An 8,698-nucleotide genomic window follows, 5' to 3' on the forward strand; every position below is an offset into this window, starting at 1 on the left:
GGGATCCCATGATTCTTTAAATGTGAGGAAGATAACCAGCTAGCTTATGGGAAGTATGCGAAATAAAGCCACGAAATTTACGCCCGAAAAAACATCTTTCTTCACCACAGAAAGCTGGACAGTTTTCGCCATAATTTGGACTTTTCAAAATCGTATCGATGTTGGGAATTTAAACACTCAAACCCATCCAAAATAAGTTTGTAAAAAGTAAAGTGGGTTTTCCCGCCCGGTTAAAATTTACGTATGGGCTTGTTCAAAATCGTGGGATGTTTTGCCCGCATTGTGATTCGTGTATGGGTTTTTGTCGTAGCACTTTTTAAACAATTTTAAAGGGAATCGCCTTTTATCACCCTATTTGAAAAACCCAAAATTATTTACATGATAAGGAAAAAATGAAATAAAAAAAATAGAGTACACGAATTTTAAAATAACAACTAGTTTTAATATAACCCCTTTGCCCTGAAAAACTCTTTACATCAGGAATTTAAAACAAGGGCTGCAGGTTCAACCTTCTGTTAAAAGCCAGCTTTACTTAAGACCCGTAAAATTTTGGAACTAAAAAAAGGGTTTGTGTTTTTTATTTTTTTAAAAAAGGATTTAGCTTTTTTGACCCGTTTAAAACGGAACGCATTTTTCAATTTATAGCTTTTCGTTTTCTTCTTTAAAAAAAGGGCTTATCCAGTTTCGAATTTTAAAGATATTTTTTTTAAAAATTTTTTTCTGCAAAAAAAGAATATTTTTCTCATAGATGAGAAAAGTGTATCTTTAATTTGAAAAAAACCGATATTGTTTTTCCTTTTAAAAGAAACTAAATAATTTTTCCTTCTAGTTTGGTTTTTTTTCCAACCAAAAACCAAAAAAACCGTTGCGCAACCCCCAAAGGGGTGTTCTTTTAGTCCCCCTGATTAAAAATTTTTCCAAAATTTTTCTCCCCGCAAGAGGTTTTTTTGGCGCAAGATTTCGATTTCCCCCTGAAAGGAAAATTGCCCTTTCTTTGGGCTCCGTGTAAACACGATTCTGTGTTTAGAAATAGTAATGTACTTGTCAAAACTATTTATTTATTTATTTATTTATTTATTTATTTATTTATTTATTTATTTATTATTTAAATATTTATTTAGATATTTATTCATTTATTCATTTACTTATAATTGACATGTTGCTGATTTCTTTTCATACTTTAAAGGCTCATTTTGCCCAAGGAATGTTTTTTTTTTATATTTTCAAAATAAAAAACATAAATAAATAAATAAGATAAAATGATCATTGGCCAAATACCTAAACTGCCTTTTTTTCTCTTTTTGTTTTTGGACGAAATACAACTTTTTTTGCATTTTTCTACTTTGAAGGGCATTTTTTCACATTTGGCGCTTTGTCACTTCCGGTAACAATTGTATAACATGCTCTAAAGTCAATATTTAAACATTGTAAAATGCATGTTTGCTCTATCTTAAAACGTTAAATTCATTCTTTTGTGTGATATAATGTGCCTTTGATAACAACAAAGTCATAAACAAGAAAAATATTACATAATTGTATGTAATATAGGTCGATTGCAACTTTCTTTTTGTGAGGACTTTATGTTTGCTGAATTAAAGGTTATGTAATGTAAAATGAACAAAACATGTCATGAGAATTTTTATATCTTTAAATTATTTTCATGGAATGTAATTAATGTATCATCATATTAAAGTTGCATGCCTCAGAAAGAAAAAATTATTTCAAGGAATTCAAAATATTGAAAAAAATTTCACGGTCAATTGATGCTTTGAAGCATAATCCCAAAAATAAAATTGCAGGAAATTTAAAAAAACCTTTTTAATACAATTAAGGTAGAATTTCACTGTAAATCATGATATTCAGTTTCAAATAAAAAACAAACGCTTTTTTAGGCTTTCGACTTTTGTCTTCTTCAGAAAAAAATGACGTTTAAAACATAACAAATGACAACTTTTTTTATTTTAAATCATAGTCACAGATTTGAGATATGATTTATTTATTCATATTAACATCATTTATTGGGTTACATATAAAAAAACCGAAAGGACGGTTTTTGTAAAATATCTATTACAAAAAAATATAAAAAAGGTATTTTCCATCCTTAGACGCGGCCCGAGGTTAGCTATAATTAAAATTCTCCGCGCAAAGTCGCGGTGGGTGCTTTGGATAATCACTTGATACTGTAAATGGCAAGCCATTTTACGATACGAAAAATGCCTGCCTCTCGGACAGTTTATCCTTCCGAAAAGATATGAAAAAATACCTCAAAAATTCAAAGTTTTTTTTGCCACATAAAGATTATCGATTACTCTTTGCCACACTTTTTTCTGCCTGACTGTAATAATATGATTGTGTTTTTATTTGGCTTAAACAATCACGTTGTCAATACACATTTATAGAAAGGTAGTGAACGTAATTTCGTGTTCAATAAAAAATTATTCCGTTATAGACACTATAACAATCTTTTATTTCAAATGAATTGATAAAACAACAATCCCAGAGCATTTAAGATTTAAAACAATCATTTGAAAAAACATAAATGCTTTATAAATTGTATGAATTTTGTGTATGACAACTCACCCCCAAACAAAACATAATAGACTCAACCAAAACAAGCGTCTGCTTCTTTACCTAACTATGAAGTTGCATGGCCATGATTAGCAATAGCAAACCAAATCTAAGAGATAAACCTATTGTAAAAAAAAATACTTTGACCACAGCAGATTTCGTACAGAAAACGGCCAACAAATTTTGATACACAAGTACATGTAGCTATATGGAGTACGGTTTGTTTTGTCAAGCGGAGCGTTTTATTTGTTTGAATAATGAAAACAGCTTGACCATTAATTGCAGGAATAAAGATGTCAACGTACGCTAGATAAACAAGACAATTTCCTTTTCGTAGACAACACCATGTTAGCGAAATGCCAATAATCATTTAGGCTTAAATTCCGCTGGCAGTTTTTCCTATATTTAGAACATGATTGTCACGTGAGAGGATGCTATCGATGTTACGTCATTATTAGAGGGAAAACCCAAAATGGCGGTTCGTATATTACTCACAAGCCGGCGATCTATGTTAAATAGTAACTGATAAAGATTTTCTTAATTTTTGCCAGAAACATACCGTCTGCTTCGGGGGCCTCCACTGCCGCCACACATTTACCATTCCAGCACCACTGTTAAAACAATATTAAAAAGTACATAATGAGCCGCGCCATAGCAAAACCAACAGGGTTTGCGACCAGCATTTATCCAGATCAGCCTGCGCACCCGCGCAGTCCTGATCAGGATACATGCATGCTGTTCGCTATCAGTTTATCTACTTATTCTAGGGTTTGTAAGCGTACAGCAAGGATCCTGATCAGACTGCGCGGATGCGCAGGCTGGTCTGGTCCATGCTGGTCGCAAACCCATTATGTTGGTTTTGTCATGGCGCGGCTCATATAAAATCATCAAGATTTCATTTTTACTTTATACCATATTCCATTTTTATTTTGTTAAAACGTTATTTTGTTCTTTTTTAATCTCACAGCATACAAAATTTCTCAAAATTTTAAAAACATGCAAATCTAATTCATGATTTTTTTGTTCTGATAAAAACAAACAAACTTATTTTTGAAATTTTGTCATTACCGTAATTTTCCAAACGCATTCATAAATTGAATTTGCACTCCACGAAGACGTTTAATAAATACAATTCCATTAATTTGTGTCTGAATATAGGAAAAAGCATATTTGTTCGTGCATTACCGTCTGTACATTTACGGAACCGCATTTAAATGCATTTATTGTGCCCTCGGACTGGTTAAAACCGTCGGCTTTAAACTCGTCTACGTGCTTTTGCAGATGTTTATGCACAATTAATGCTTAAGAGAAAGGTGCATAAACTCTTTTTTATTGTTTAGATGTTCGCAGAAGCTTTGTTGCCTGGGATATACAATCTTCAGTTGGCAATTAAATCAAATGACTTCAAATTTAAAGGTAAAGATAACAATATAATGAGATAATAAGGCTCGTTTACTTTACATTTTTTTATTCCTTTCTTTGATATTTACATTTGCAATGGATAAAAACACCTTTGCAAGTGAAGTGATAAAAAAACAAATTGTTAAGAAAAAACAATATTATAATTGGCATTGAATATTTAAGGATGTTGCGCAATTTAATATAATTTCTTCTTGCACGCAGTAGACCATAAACGGAGACGACAAAGATGTAACATCACTGGAACACGTGTCGTCGTTGCACGATTTTGAATATGCGTGAATCAGGGCGTCATTTGAAAATAGCACACTGCAATTATTCCGCAAGTGCAGTATTTTTGTGCAAAAGCCCTTACACTTTTTTTAATAACTCGACCCAATCGGCTCGGGTTTTAAAAACGTCCTCGTGCATCAGTAGATAAACCACTTAAATATTATCCAAAAAAAACACTCTACTTGTATCGACAATCATCACTATGTTAAAGGAAGGCAACTGTCTTCTAATTTTATCAATCCTATTTTTTTCAATCGCAGTTACTTCCCAAGTAAGCCGATGGGGAAATCACTGTTTATCATTTGTTCAATGTAACCTGAATTCATTCTAAAATTATGTTATAATTGTAAAAAACTTAAAAGCCGTTCACAAATAAAAATACCGTGAGTAATATTCCATTTTTTCAATTTAAAATCCTATATCACAAAAAAAAATGAAAATCATAAAAAGAAAACTTCTTTTAAAGAAACTCTTACCTTTTTATTTCCACAAGTTGTACCATCTGCAGGTATAACATACGTTACTTTTGTTAATCCAAGTTGAGTGCATGCCATGGCCGTACATATCCTCTCCCATGCAGTAGAATGCCTTTGCTGGAGAAAATATAAATATATATTTATATAATGATATTCCCGAATATTTTTATTTAATGTGTGGCCAGTGTATGATTATAACTCCTTCTACGTAATAATGCTTGTAGAATATTTTTTTCATTTTATTTCGTTTTCATTTTTATACTTTTTTATGAATATATTTCTTATTTTTTTAACATGGATGCGAAACTTTTTTTTTTTGGGGGGGGGGGGGGGGGGGTGAATAAGATACAGTACACATTCTTGCATATCACACAGGATTATATGCTGTTTACTCCGGTGCCAGAAAATCCTATCTTACACCACCCTGTCCCTCCCTGTCCCCCATGTAAGATAAATCGTTTACTTAAACCACGCGCCCTTTTATGAATGAATTCCGTTCTTAAACTGATGTCATTTTACCGTTATGAATGAAGTTGTAAATGTATACGCTACTTTAAAAAAGAAAATCCTAAATGAAAATATTAGTTTATCAATATTTCTTTCCTAATAATGATTTTTATCTAAATGTTACTTAATTCATGTTTACCCTATTTAAAGAGGTAAAAATTAACCATTTCTGAGGCATAGTGTGCCTTTGATGATAATAGTTAATAACGTTATGAATTTTAGAAAAATCTCATTAATATTGTGAAGTGTATATTAAATGATTATAAAAGTATCAAAAGGCACTACATACTCGAAACATGACTGAGTCAGGGTCAAGCATTAACTGACACTGTTTGTCAGGTGGAAATAACTGACCAGGTGGACTTCCGGTCGGTTGAAGAACCGTTTCGGTGTCGTCTTCTTTCAAACAGTTACTTCCTGACCTAGATAAAAGACACGAAAAAAGTATATAGTGAGAGTATTAAAGCTGCATGCCTCCAGATGAGACAACTTATTTCAATTTCGAGAAAGTCAACATTGAGAAAAATGATTAAATATTTCAAGACAAAAATATTCCCAGTTCAAGAAATAATTTGCATTGAATCAATTTCCTTTTTTTTTTTTTTTCTCTCTCTTTTTTTTGCTTGGAAAAATTAATCAATAATCCAGATGACCACTGCAATTTTCTATAAACATTGCTCAAAATGTATTGGTAATGCCTAATTCATTTTTGTAGTGCATGTAGTTTTTTAATAGTATCATGCACATTTTTCATTTATAATTATTTGTAAACCGCAATAATGATATATATATATATTACTTATTGAACTCAACTTGACGGCGAAATAAATGAGCGTGATGTACTTTAATGCTGTAAAAAAAAATAATTTTTAAAGCTTTCAGATGTCAGCTTGTTTGAAGGCATTTGCGAAAATGGGAAAATTCGAGTTCGCCCCCCGAGTGATATAAAAATTGATTGAGGAAAGTATAAAACCCTATTTCCCGGCGTTTCATCACCGGCTTTTGTCGTGCAAACCCCTAAAAATTTACAAAAAAGGTTTTTTATTTTATCAAAAAATTTTACCGGTTCTTTTATAAAATACTTTCTTAAATTCTAGTTGCTTCTAAAAAATTAATAATTTATTGCACCCTTCACTTTAGAAAAAGTCGCCCTATGTGCGTTTTTACCTCTTGATAATAAAAACCCAAAATTAAAAGGGTTTTTTGGGGTTTAAAAATTTTTAAGGCTTTACAATTTTATATAACCAAAATATTTAAATTACCTATGGTTTATTTATTAACTTTGCCTTTCCCCCTGCTTTTTAGCATGTTTTTTGTCCTCTTGCCCCTTCCATTTTAACTTGTTAAAATTTTGTCGTTGTCGCGGGGCAAAAATGCACGTGTAATAAAAAAAAAAAAGGGGGGGGGCCAATCAGCCACCATTAATTATATATGTGTTCTGAGCTCATGTGATGCTTTTATCCAGTTTCTACAGCATAATTATTTATGGCTGAGCTTTTATCAAGCTTATACCACATATTATTATTAAATCAGAAGAACATCAACCAGGCTTATGTGTAGCTGTAAATACTAGTAGTTATATATCTATCGCCCATTAAAGCAAAAAAGGTACCAAGTGACATTTTCATGTTTTCGAGAAAATCGCGTTTAAAGATTTGAAGTTCCATATCAATCAGGTTTTTTAACATGCCAAGAAACTTCACATATATTTAGATTATATTTGAATGTACATGCTCAAAAAAGTTTGTAAAGCTTATATATTACTAATTAGTGTAATTAATCATTAAAGGAAAATGGTTCCGTTTTTGCACTAATAAATATTTTGACTGACAAATGCAAAAAGTACCATATGATCGCTTCGTTCCTTTTTGCATTCGTATGATTTTTAAAATTTGCTGTAAAATTATATCACAGATAAAGTTTTACCACATCGTCGGATACCCACAATTATAAAACATTGTTACGATAACATGCAATCAAACTGGGTAAAATTGAATCGATTTTGCGTCGATATACGGCAACCGGTGCGTTAAAGTATCTACCAATGCATCGCGTTTATGCAAATCTATATTCTTTCAACAGCGTAGTTAAAAAAACAATAAGAACAAAATGGCAGCGCCCACGGTTAAAAACTGTTACGTGTCTTGCTAAAATCAATGGCAAAGAGTATCGCCAAAATCATTTCTCCTGCAAACAATAATATGAAAAAGGCAAAAGCCCCAAAGCGAGCTCGATTACTTTTGAACGTGAAATAGTATGAAAATAATCGCTCATTTTTATTTAAAATCCAGTAACGAGTGCGTGTGACGTCACACGTACTGTGTTCAATATGGATCCGCCCCTGTCGTGAAATGAATAACGAGTTTTGAAAAAACGTTGATAAAACTTTGTTTTTTTTTATTCCACTCTATAATTTTTCAAGCGAAATAAAGATTATTTAAAGTGAAATAAATGTAAACTTAAAACGTTTGCGACATTAAAATAGCGTACTTGATTTGTTTGTTTTGCACGTGCTGTTTTGGCGCTACATTGTGACGTCACGTAAACAATACTTTAAAACGTCTGTACAGCGTTAACGACTGAATAAAAGATATGTTTGGTTCGGAATTCATTTTCTTAGTTAGACCCTTTTCTTTCATTTCTAGATAGTTTTCACAACAAAATTCGACAAAAATTGTTTTTATTTATCAGATTTCAAAACAAAATGGCGCCTTCGATTTTTTCATTTTTATACCACAGCTTCCGTTATTCTGGTTCCCTGTCCAATTATGGTTCTCATAGACGTGCGCGGGTGACCAAGTCTACGCATCCGTTTTCAGTCAGAATTCCTCAGTTTTTATCGTTATCTTTAAATTCGAAAGGTTGCGATGTGTCCAATTCGGTACTTTGGACGAAAGTTTTCAAAACCATCACTTAGCAGGTACTCGCGTTACCGTAAAGCTCGTCGAGCTCGCTATTAATCAGAAAGGAAAATATCACGCTGTAAAAGTAAATTATCAATACTCTCTTGCTGTAAATCGTTTAATTTATTCGATGTTGAACTATTCACGTCGTCTATGGTTGTCGCAATAGTGTCTGTAATACCGAACGTCATACAGAACGAGCGTTTTGATTGGTTTTAATCGCATCATGAAATCGTGAGGCAGCCAATGAAATAGCTGTCTTTTACACACCTCTAATCGACTGAATATCGGCTAAAAATCCCACGGCTGATAAATGTTTATGGTTCGGCCGTGGGTATCCGACGATACCATATGGCAGTTGGCACCTTTTTGTCCCAACAATATTAACAAAAAGCATCATTTGGTTACAGTTTTATTCTACAATGATGCAAATAAAAATATGTAATTCTTGTGTTTTCAGTAAATGTCTGATACAACAATCACACTGCATTGTTTTAAAGTCTTCCTCTGTGATCAATCTTAATGCCTATGTCAAAATCTCTTACATTGTTA

The 8,698-nt window shown here is 32.2% G+C and overlaps 1 long non-coding RNA gene across 1 annotated transcript; it reads right to left on the reverse strand.

Moving 5' to 3' along the window:
* Nucleotides 1-3,127: 3,127 nt before the first annotated feature.
* Nucleotides 3,128-5,665, reverse strand: LOC132751264 (uncharacterized). The gene is made up of 3 exons (XR_009628663.1): nt 5,533-5,665; nt 4,737-4,853; nt 3,128-3,179 (listed from the first exon to the last, which is right to left on the reverse strand). It is a non-coding gene; the product is annotated as an uncharacterized LOC132751264 (long non-coding RNA).
* Nucleotides 5,666-8,698: the final 3,033 nt, after the last annotated feature.

The sequence above is a fragment of the Ruditapes philippinarum genome, unplaced genomic scaffold (genome assembly GCF_026571515.1).
Source record: "Ruditapes philippinarum isolate M1 unplaced genomic scaffold, ASM2657151v2 ctg2096_1_1_1_1, whole genome shotgun sequence".
In the NCBI taxonomy this organism is placed as follows: Eukaryota; Metazoa; Mollusca; class Bivalvia; order Venerida; family Veneridae; genus Ruditapes; species Ruditapes philippinarum.